We start from the raw sequence: 12,232 nt of genomic DNA on the forward strand, positions 1-12,232 counted from the left end.
CTGTGGCATCTGTCCTGACAGTTACACCGAGTTTCTTTTTGTTTAGATTTGTAGGACAAAGCCTGTTTCCAGTTAATATGTTGCTGCATTCGCAAAGAAATCTCCAAGTCTCAGTAGACTGACCCACTTTTTTTTTTTTTTAATCCAGGACAGGGTACCTCCTCAATATTATGGAATGCACATTCCCTGCAAGATAAAGCAAATCAATGCGTGCATTCCCACCAGCTGTTATCCAGTACAAGAGAGGGAGTTGAGGGGGCAGGACACGCAGAGGCTAGCCATGGAGGGAGTCCAGCTACTCTGCCCGAGGAAGAGCGTGGCTCTTGGCTCCGCAGGCAGTCGGCATCTGAATCAGGCATCTTCTTTGAATAGGCTTCAGTCCTTCCATTGTGGCTGAAAGTTGGGTTCCTCTGCTGTGATTCACCACCTTCTCCTAAAGATGTACCCTGACTAATCTCCACACTTGCACACTGAAGAATGCAACACCTTGATTAACTTGCTAACGGAACGTCACAAAAATCACAGCATTCTGAAATTTTTTGGTCATTGCAATGGTGTTGATCACCAGATGAGAAAATGCCTGAAGAATGAGTATGTGAAGAAGAGGACCAAGAGCAAGAAGCATGGCAAAGCGATGCGAAAGAGACTTTTTAATCCTCCAGAGGAGTCTGAGAAATGAATTATATTTCACTGGACGCCTTGGCTGAGAGAAGACCGGGAGACTCTTGGTTGATAGTCAAAAGAATCCGATCTTATTTGGTCTCCGCGTGATCCTTTGACTGGAAAGTGTGACCCACTTTAGTATTTGAAGAAATGGGGGAACCCAGGATTCAGGGTTTTTACTGAGCTGAGCTTTTAGTAGTAACAGTCTCTGCTCCCTGCCAACAAACCTGACTTCCTATATGTTCCCTTTGTGTACAACAAGCTAACATTGAGTAACTTACTTCCCCTCAATAAAATAACTTATTAAAAAAAAAAAAAACTCAAAGGGAAATGAGTGTCATCGTAAGCCATCTGTTAAAGAGAGAAACTAAGGCCCGGATGGACAGATTCCTCTAAGTGCACAGACAATTCACAAATGTCTGACCATTGTAAAATGTACCCCAAAACAGATCAAAGAAATAATGTGGGGACATAGTGACCATGAAGTCAAGTAGATTCCCCTTCATGACAAAGACATTGGTTAGCCATAAACTAGCTCAAAGTCTGTCTTATTCAAAAATTTAACTTTAGGTAATTTCCCTTGCTTCCTGAGAGGTAACACCTGGAATTTCCTACCTTAATTATTTTAAAACCACTGGACTACACCTGAAGATTTGTATAAACAATTTTGAATGCCCCCTCCCTGGGCCAGAGATTACCTGATGCCACCTGATCTCAGTAAGGGGGTGGGGGAGGGTTTGGATTAATCAGTCACATGAGGTTACCAAAAAAAAAACCATTGCATCAAGTTGATTCCAACTCATAGCGACCCTATAGGACAAAGTAGACCTGCCCCATAGGGTTTCCAAGGAGTACAACTGCTGACCTTCTGGTTGGCAGCAGAGCTCTTAACCACTGTGCTACCAAAGTTCCTCATGAAGATTAGTCAATGGTTAATTGTCTGTGCTATTTCCCCTTGTCCCTAAAAACCTCATTGTAACTAGTTTGCATTGTCATTGTTGTTAGTTGCCCACCGAGTCAGCTCTGACTCATAGTTGCCAGGTCCTGTACCATTTTAACCCACCCTATGCAAATGGACGCCCTGGGAAAAGATTCAGTAAAATAAACTGAATCTTCCACAAGACAGAATTTCTTTGCACATCTACAGACAAGTTTTTTTTTGCACGCTATCTGTTATTTACAATTTAAGGAGTTGTATAATAGCTCAGGAAACCCTGGGGGTGTAATGGTTAAGTGCTACAGCTGCTAAAGACAAAAAAAAAAAAAAAAAATGGTAGTTCAAATCCACGAGCTGCTCCCTGGAAACTCTATGTGGCAGTTCTACTCTCTCCTATAGGGTCGCTACAAGTAGAAATCAACTCAACAGCAGTGGGTCTTGGAAGAAGTACAGCCAAATGCTCCTTAGAAGCAAGGATGACGAGACTTTGTCTCACGTACTTTGGACATGGTATCAGGAGGGACCAGTCCCTGGAAAAGGACATCATGCTTGGGAAAGTAGACGGTCAGTGAAAAAGAGGAAGACCTGCAACAAGATGGATTGACACAATGGACTCAAGCATAACAACGATAGTGAGGATGGCACAGAACCAGGCAGTGTTTCGTTCTGTTGTACATAAGGTAGCTATGAGTTGGAACTGTCTCAATGGCACCTAACAACAACTGTGGCAGTTGTGCAACCAGGTATTTCTCACTCATAATGTTGTTTCATCCTAACTACACCCTGTGAGGTAGATATGTTGAGTTTTCCTAGAACAATTGGTCACTCTCCCATTTATGAAGCATGTTCCCTATTCCAGGCAAAACACTAGGCCTGGGAATGTGTTGAGGATTCCTGCCCTCAAGAAACATACAGTCTAATAAAAAGACCTGTTAACAAATAGCCATACTAGTAGCTCTTTTATTTTTCTTTACCTGGCTTTCTCCTCCTCACCTCTCTGGACTTCATTATAATACATGTTTAAACTGGGGGATAATTTCCTCTTTTCAGGGCTGTTGTGAAGCTTAGAAGAGCAAACAGGTGAAAAGTGCCTGGAATAAATAGATGCTCAATTGTTGGTCCAAAAAACCAAACCAAAACAGTTACCATCAAGTCAATTCAGACTCGTGGTGACCCCATGTGTGTCGGAGTAGAGCTGTGCTCCATAGGGTTTTCAGTGGCTGATCTTTCATAAGTAGATTGCCAGGCCTTTCTTCTAAGATACCTCTGGGTGAATTTGAACTACCACTCTTTGGGTTTGTAGCTGAGTACTTAACTATTTATGCCGCCCATGGGCTCACAATCATTGGCAGTTATCATTAAAGCACTAGTGGTGTTGTGATAGGACAGCTGGACTCAGGGCAGGGGAAGACAGAGAGCAAGACTTCCTAGGGAGAGAAGGGTTGGGCAAGGCTGTCAAGAGAAGGATGAGCTGAACCTTGAAAGAACAGTGGGCGCTCTTCAGCAGACAAGGAGGAGACTGACGAAAGTTCAATTTTCATTAAGCCTAATGCATTATAGTCCTTATTAAAATTATGTGTGAGGAGCAAATATACCTGTGGTTTTCAAGGAAAGAGGCTACACACTGTATTTTGACATTCAGCTTTGTATAATGCTTGATAAAAGATATGTTAGGATACCACTTACCAGTCACAGTGCCACATATCATGAAAGCTGTATCATAAATACAGGCCCATTTAAGGGATTTCAGTTTTTCAAGAATGTAGTATTGTCTATCTTTTTTTTTTTTTTAAAAATACATACGTCAACTTGCCCTCTAGTGACAATATTTTGTATTTCACTCTAGTTCAGAAAATAAGCTACAGGCCGGCTCTTCCAACAATGTAATTTTCATTCTGTCAGACAGAAGCCCGCTGTGCAAATAACTCTCTATAGGAGGAACAGGCAATGCTGATCTCTGTGAAGTGTCTTTGTCCTGGGACTTGTGTGGTCACTGCCTGACTTCTGAGATGATAATAGATGCCATTGTTCGAGCCAATGGCCCAGGACCTGGAGCTGAAAGACCCCAGTTCAGAGTCCAGCTCTGCCCCTTCCAAGCTGTGGACTTTGAAGTAACTTTGGACACGTTGCTTAACTCGCCGGATGTGGTCTCCTTTTATTCTGAAAGGAGCTATGAGGATATGTGTGTTTGTTTCCTTGTCTGTCACCCCTATAGAGTATAAGCTTCATGAGGGTAGGGATTTGTTTGGGTCACCACTGATTCCTAATGTAGACAACAGTGCCTGGCACACAAAAAAAAAATAAAACACAGGACGTACTTAATAAACGCGATGAAAGGATGAATGAACAATACCAACGCTAACTGGGAAAACTAAAAGCCATTAGATATGAAAATTCCTAGTGTGTGGCCAGGCAATCAGTTGGTACTCAACTACATGAAAGAAGTAGGTCAGAATGTTCCTTAGAAGCATGGATGGTGAGATGAAGTCTCACTTACTTTGAACATGTTAACAGGAGGGACCAGTCTCTGGAGAAGGGCATAATGCTTGGTAAAGTGGAGAGTCAGTGAAAAAGAGGAAGACCCTCAATGAGATGGATTGACACAGTGGCTGCAACAGTGGAGTCAAGCATAGCAAAGATTGTGAGGATGGTGCAGGACCAGACAGAATTTCATTCTGTTGTACTATGAGTTAGAACCAACTCGACAGCACCTAACAACAATATAACAACAAACCACCACATGATAGTGCCCTTCCTTCTCAGCTATTTTTTCTGACTTTTTATTTCGTCTTGGTTGGACCTATTCCTGGGCTTTTTCCCTGTGATATCTCCTTTGACCATTTTAAGCAGAAGTTTGGAAGAGGCACAGAGAGGGAAGAGTCCTGAACGTTTTAGGGGCAAGACTTCTGGCCAACATGGCACCACAGACAGAAGCGCCATGCTGTCCCTCCACAGCAAAGACCTGAAAAACTAAGTAAAACAAAGACAAACATCATTCCTGGAACCCGAAGCGCCAAACGAAGAGACAGAGAACTCAGCCAAGCACGGAATGGAATAAGAAACTGACAGAGGAAGGAGAACGAGGAGATAGGTGCGGAGGGCCACATCAGCTAACAGCATGGATCCCTCATCTTGGACTCCAGTTGGAAAATTAGCAGCCAGGGAGCCCTGGAAAGCAGCTTCGCGGAACTCCCAACAGGAGACCGAGGACCCGGTAACCAGCGATACCCGTTTTCCCACACCCCATTCTCTCCCGGCTGCTCTACCTCTGGGCTTTCTGGCTGGCGGCAGTGGCTCAGCCAGCCGGGAGGAGCAGCAACCATCCATGCTGCTTGGAGTCGCCCCACCCATGTCAGAGAGCAGCGGACAGGGAGTAGGAGAAAGCAGCTTCATGAAGTTCCCAGCAGGAGACAGAGCACCCAGTAATGAGCATTATACGCTTTCCTAACCCCCCTTCCCCCTACCTCCACCCCCCACCACACCCCCCCACCGCCCCCCCCCCCACCTCCTCTGCTTCCCTCCAGCCACACTCTCTTGGCTGGGAAAAACTGCTTTGGCCTTAGGCTGCTTGGATTTGCCCTGCCCACACTGGCTGGGCCCCTGAGCTTGTGTTGGTTCTTTCTGTCTCTTTTGGTTTCTTCTGTGCCTCCTACGACCTCCCCCTCCTTTCTCTGGAACACCCGGTTCCGTGTGCCATCTTTGCTTCTTCTTGAAAGGCTGTGAAGCTACGCTGAATTGGCGAACCACTCCCCCAGCCCCCGACATCGCCCTGGTGGGAGGCCTGGGGCTTTTTTCCCCTTATTTTGCTTTCTTTTCTTTTTCTTTTCACAGCTTGGGAGCCCCTTCTAGTTAGGCTGCACTGTACAGCTTAGGAGCCACTCCCCCAATCTGCGCAGCCGTAGGTGGGATCCCTGGGGGCATTTCTTTTTTTCTTCTTTTCTCCCTCTTTTTTCCTTTCTGACTGTCTTCATTTCTCAATTCTCATCTCTTTACACTTATCTTCTTTTCCTGTCTCCTGAATACCTGGTGCTCTGTGACATCTAAACCCCCTCTACTGTGCATCCTGGGAGCCACTACCCCAGTCTTAGCAGCCTCACCGGTGGGATTCCAGGACTCTTAGGGGATTTTCTTTTCTTTTCCAAATATTTATCTAGTTTTTTTTTTCTTTTCTCCATTTCTTAGTTTCTTATCTCTCTACCCCAACAGTAAGCTCCCTTAGCACTCTTTTATTTTTCTCTCTCTCTTCCTTTGTATGCTTGTTTGTTTTTGTTTCCTGATTTTCTCTCCTCTCTCTCCTCTTTCCCACACCCCTATTAGCTCCACACATCACAACCTCCCCCCTTTTTCCTGCCTACCTGCTCGGTGCACTGAACATCACACTCTCACACAGCACAGGCATGGCCTACTGGAACCTACCCAGCACTGATTCCTGGCCCGCCCTGTCAGCCCTCCTATGTGCCTCAAAGAAGCCATCCCAGCCCCTCCCCTTCAGCTGGACCTGCCCTGTTGCACCATAGCTGAATGACTGGCCCCCAACATTGGACAAGGAAGTGAAAAGTATTGTGACTACAGACAACCAAACAACAAAGAACAAACAGCCCGCCTGCTCAGACATAACCAAATAGAACAAAAAAAGCAGGACAAAGCAAACAGACAATTAAGAAATGAAGAAAGTAACTACTGAACATCCTGAAGACAGCAGACAATATCAAAACATATTTTAAAAAAAAAAAAGGACAGGATGGGTCCAGTAGGTGTCCAAAATAAAATACCAGATAACTTTCCAGTAGAAGAAAAGGCACTAGAACTACCTGACAGGGAATTCAAATCTCTAATATTCAGAGCAATCCAAGAGTTGAAGCAAAAAGCAGACAAAAACAAGGAAAAAAATAGACAAATTTTTGGAAAAGGCAGACAAATTCATGGAAAATATTTTAAAAAATGGAACAATTCAGAAAAGTAATACAGGAAGAAAATGCCAGAATAAATTCACAACTAGAAATCATACAAAAACAACAATCAGAAATCCAAAAGGTAAACAACAAGATTTCAGAAATGGACAATGTCACAGAAGGGCTGAGGAGCAGGTTTGAAACAATGGAAGACAGAATCAGCAAAATTGAAACAAACCTTGGCTACAACTCTGGGGAAAAATCAGAAAAAAAGAACAAAGAAAAATACACAGAGAATTATGTGAGATACAATCAAAAGCAAAAATTTGCAAGTGATTGAAGTTCCAGAACAGGGAGAGAAAATGGAAAACACAGAGAGGATCATTGAAGAGTTGCTGACAGAAAGCATCCCTAATATGAATGATGAAAAGGTGACCATCCAAGAAGCTCAAAGAACTCCATATAGGGTACACCCCAAAAGAAAAACACCAAGCCACGTCATAATCACACTTGCTAAAACTAAAGACAAAGGAAAAATCCTTCAAGCAGCCTGAGAAAAACAAAAAGTCACACATAGAGGAGAAGCAATAAGACTAAACTCTGATTATTCGGCAGAAACCATGTGGTAAGAAGGCAATGGGATGACATATGTAAAACCTTGAAAGAAAAAAATTACCAACCAAGGATAATATATCCTGCAAAACTTTCATTCAAATATGATGGTGAAATTAGGACATTTCCAGATAAACAGAAATTAAAGGAATATGTAAAGACCAAACCAAACTTACAAGAATTATTAAAGGGAGTCCTTCAGTTTGAGAACAAACATCAGACCACAGCCTAAATCCGGGATGCAAGACTGTGCCAGCCAGATACCAACCTAGGAAATGAACTCTCAAGGACTATCTAGCTCAATTGTCATAACAGAGTTTATAAAGAATATGTTCTACATTCTACTTTGGTGAGTAGAGTCTGGGGTCTTAAAAGCCTGTGAGCAGCCATCTAGGGTACTCCACTGGTCTAAACTCTTCAGGAGCAAGGAAGAATGGAAAAAACTAAAGATACAAGGGGAAAGATTAGTCCAAAGGACTAATGGACCACAGTTACCACAGCCTTCATCAGACTGTGTCCAGTACAATGAGATGGTGCCCGGCTATCACCACTGACGGCTCTGACAGGGATCACAATAGAGGGTCCCACACAGAGCTGGAGAAAAATATAGAACAAAATTCTGACTCAAAAAGAAAGACCAGATTGGCTGTCCTGACAGAGACTGGAGAAACTCTGAGAATATGGCCCCTGGACACCTTTTCAGCCCTGTAATAAGGCCACTCCTGAGGTTCACCCTTCAGCCAAAGATTGAAGAGGTCCAAGGAACAAAACAAGGCTAAAGGGGTGCACCGGCCCTGGGGCAGGAACTGGAAGGCAGGAGGGAACAGGAAAGCTGGTAGTAGGGAACCCAGGTTTGAGAAGGGAGAGTGTTGACAAGTTGTGGGATTGTTAACCAATGTCATACAACAATGTGTGTACTAATTGTTTGATGAGAAACTAGTTTGTTCTGTAAACCTTCATCTAAAGTTCAGTTAAAAAAAAAAAAAAAGAATGTTTTTAGGTCTGGAAGGCAAGGACTGTTAACAGATCTCCTGGTTGATAATATAGCATGTTAAACCTTTCCTGTAAGGAGCCCTGGTTAAACACTCAGCTGCTAACTGAAAGGTTGATGGTTCAAACCCACCAGTGGCTCTGTGAGAGAAAGACCTAGTGGTCTGCTCCCATAAAGATTATAGCCTAGAAAACCCAACAGGGCAGTTCTACTCTGTCACATGGGGTCACCATGAGTCAGAATCAACTTGATGGTGCCTAACAGCAAAAATAACCCTTTCCTGTAGACTCTCTCTCTGTCTTTCTCCATGTTGAAGCCTAGAAATCTAATCTAGTCTGTTTTATAGCTTTCCACTGTTCAAAAAAATAAATAAAAAACCAAACCAAACCCGTTGCCATCAAGTCAGTTCTGACTTATAGTGACCCTACAGGACAGAGTAGAACTGCCCCATAGAGTTTCCAAGGAGCACCTGGTGGATTGAAACTGCCGACCTTTTCATTAGCAGCTGTAGCACTTAACCACTATGCCACCAGGGTTCCTACTGCTCAGCATCCCTTAATTCAGCAACATCCTGACGTTTGAGGAAGGATGCCAACTCTTTTTTTTTTTTTTTAAGTCATCTTATTCTTAATTGTTTTGTACTTTCCACCACAGAGTTTGTGACTTTTACTTTGAAAGGCAAGACTTGGGAGGCCATAAAGATGAAAGAAATGTGTTGACTCTTTTCCCTGCTGATAGATGAACACACTTGCTACTTAGAGTTGAAAAGCATCATCATCTTCAAGTACCTTTTAGGGTTCATGCTACTGAGTAAGGGTGAGTGAGCAGAGGAAGGGGGTCAGATCTTAGAGTGTTTTCGTGTCTTAAGAGTCTGAATCCTTCCTTAAACAGTAACCCCCCTGGAGACATAAGAAGACATCTTTTAAGTTCCTGCCTGGCATCTAAAACCCCTTAGAGATCTATCAAATAGAAGATTACGGTGAAAAGATACCCTCTGAGAGGTAGAGGTGAAGAATGGATATTGATTTATCCTTTTGTCCATGAGGTTCTCCATCCCAGAAACAAGTAATACCTCCCAGTGGGTAGAGAATGAAGTCCTACTTCCTAACCTTGCATTTAAAGACTTGTGTGGCCAAGCACCAATTTATCTTCTTGACCCCATCTTCTGGTATTTCTTCCATGAGGTTTCAGTCCAATTGTTCTTGCCATTGGCCTCCAGCTATGCTGTGTGCTTTTAAAATTCAAGCACATTTTTAGTCAGGGAAGGGTAGAGTCTTACTGGATGGAGAAGAAATGAGGAAAGTACAAAACAAAATAGCAATCAAAGCTCTACTATTAGAAATTAATCATTGTTGGTAATTTGTCATGTTGCTTTCAATGTTTATAATTTTTTTCTTTACACAAGTCATATAGAAAATATATTAGTCCAAAGGAGAATGAATATTACAGGTAAAACTGAAGTTTCTTTTAATTAGCCTTGACATTTCTGGTGCCCTTTCAGCGTCCCCTAAAATAACCAATGTTTTAGTTTTGTGTTGTTCCAGTCATCATTAGACCTAATACTATATGGAATTGGTCAATGCTTATGCTAGTTTACACAAACAGTATTATACGGTGTGTTCATGCCACAATTTGCTTTCACACATTTTTTGGCACCTAGCCAAGTTGTTCCAGGTGGATCTAATTCATTTACTTTACTACAAGTTCTGTTTATCCGTCCATCTATTGATGGAAATGAGAATGATGAGACTTTGGATCACTTGCTTTGAACAGGTCATCAGGAAAGACTAATCACTAGAAAACCAACTTACCAATTGGTTGGTAAAGCTGAGGGTCAGTGAAAACGAGGGAAGCCTTTAGTGAGAAGGATTGACACAATAGCTACAGCAATGGGCTTAAACATGTCAATAATTAAGAAGATGGCACAGGACCTGATGTTTCATTCTGTTATACATAAGGTCACCGTGAGTCAGAGCTGACTTGATGTCAACTAACAACAGCAACAGTAGCTGATGGGTTTTGGGCCATTTCTATGTTTTTACAAAGTAGTAGAGAAAAGGAACATAGTTTTTCTTACACATGTGTACATATTTATCTAGGGTGCCCAGAGAAGGCATTACAGGTCCCTGGGTGTCACAAATTGTTTAAGCTTGACTGGTAACCAGAAAGTTGGTGGTTCAAACCCACCCAGGAACACAGCAGGAAAAAAAAAAAAAAAAATCTGCTTCTGTAAAGATTATACCCAAGAAAACCCTGTGGAGCAGTTCTACTCTGTAACACATGGGATCGCCATGGGTAGGAATCCACTCACCGGCACAAAACAACAACATGGTGTTCGCATTTTTAGTGTGCACAAGTACTGCTACATTTCTCTGTCAGTTTACCGGCTCACACACCATCTAGAGTTGGTGTGAGAGAGCTCAGGTGCTAATCGAAAGATTAGAGTCCACTGAGAGTTGCCTCAGAAGAAAGGCCTGACAATCTACTCCCAAAAAAATCAGCCATAGAAAAACCTCTGGAGCACAGTTCTAATCTGACACATGTGGGGTTGCCATGAGTTGGAATTAACTGGATGGAAAATGGTACTTCCTTTGGCCCATGAAGGAAGAGAATGAATCCTGAAGACATGGCAACAGGATTGCTTTTCTGCAGTCGAACCCCCTTTACATTTCCTGGGTTTTAACAGAAATAACTAGGTCTCCAAACATCTTTCTATAGGTCATTTTCACTCTGCTGTTGTGGGGTCCATTTTGTGTAAAAGTTCCAGGATGCAAGCTTGGTGGGGAGCAAGTGGTAGAGGACAGAACAGATCTGAATATGTACAGCCATACTCTTCTGCGCCTCAGACATCATGTTGTTGTTCGTAGGTGCCCTTGAGTAGGCTCCGACTCATGGTAACCTTATGTATAACAGGCCAAAATGTTGCCAGGTCCTGTTCCATCCTCACAATCGTTGCTATGTTTGAGTCTGTTATTGAAGTTACTGTGTTAATCCATGCCATTGAGGGTCTTTTTCTTTCTTGCTGACCCTCTACTTTACCAATTGTGATGTCCTTCTCCAGGGACTGGTCCTTCCTGATAACATGTCCAAAGTACTTGAGAAAAAGTCTCACCATTCTCACTTCAAAGCAGCACTGTGGCTGTACTTTTTCCAAGACAGACTTGTTCATTCTTCTGACAGTCCACGGTATATTCAATATTCTTCTCCAACACCATAATTCAAATGCCTCAATTCTCCTTAAGTCTTCCTTTTTCATTTTCCAGATTTTGCATCCACATAAGGGGATTGAAAATACCATGGAGTGGGTCAGTCACACTTTAGTCATCAAAGTGACATCTTTGCTTTATGACACTTTAAAATCAGAAAAGGTGTGCATCAGGGTTTTGTCTTTTCACCATATTTATTCAACACGTTTGCTGAGAAAATAATTCAAGAAGCTGGACTATATGCAGAAGAATGTGGCATCAGGATTAGAGGAAGACTCATTAACAACCTGTGATATGCAGATGGCACAACTTTACTTGCTGTAAGTGAAGAGGACTTGAAGCACTTACTATGAAGATCAAAGACCACAGCCTTCAGTATGGATTACACTTCAACATAAAGAAAACAAAAATCCTCACAGCTGAACCAATAAGCAACATCATGGTAAACAGAGAAAAGACTGAAATTGTCAAGGATTTCATTTTACTTGGATCAACAATCAATATTCATGAAAACAGCAGTCAAGAAGTTAAGTGACATATTGCATTGGGCAAATCTGCTGCAAGAAATAGGCAATCATGTGGGTCTCACTTATTCCCGCAGTGCAGGGGACATTGCTTATGATGTTCTATATGATATTTTCCTCTGTGTGACTTAATTTCTGGTGTCCACTCTTTGTGTTTTGTGCCCTTTCACAAAACTGGCCATCAAAGGAGTGGTGAAAAATACCATGAATTGGGTGTCAGCAGTGGAAATGGAGCAAAGGTTACTGGGAGCAGGAAAATGCCCTGCTATATCTCTGTGTCCTGCAACCTGTTCCACCTCCGAGACGTCATCCAGACCTACCTGCCATAATATTTCCCTTCTCTTGTTTCCTGAAAGAAAACTAATGGTTCAGTCTGTAATTTTGTGTTAATTTGTTACTGTTCCCAG

The 12,232-nt window shown here is 42.6% G+C and overlaps 1 pseudogene; it reads left to right on the forward strand.

Moving 5' to 3' along the window:
• Positions 1-439: 439 nt before the first annotated feature.
• LOC111750621 (COX assembly mitochondrial protein 2 homolog) lies at positions 440-1,248 on the forward strand (annotated as a pseudogene).
• The last annotated feature ends 10,984 nt before the right edge of the window (positions 1,249-12,232 follow it).

Source organism: Loxodonta africana, chromosome 22, assembly GCF_030014295.1.
Source record: "Loxodonta africana isolate mLoxAfr1 chromosome 22, mLoxAfr1.hap2, whole genome shotgun sequence".
Lineage (NCBI taxonomy): Eukaryota > Metazoa > Chordata > Mammalia > Proboscidea > Elephantidae > Loxodonta > Loxodonta africana.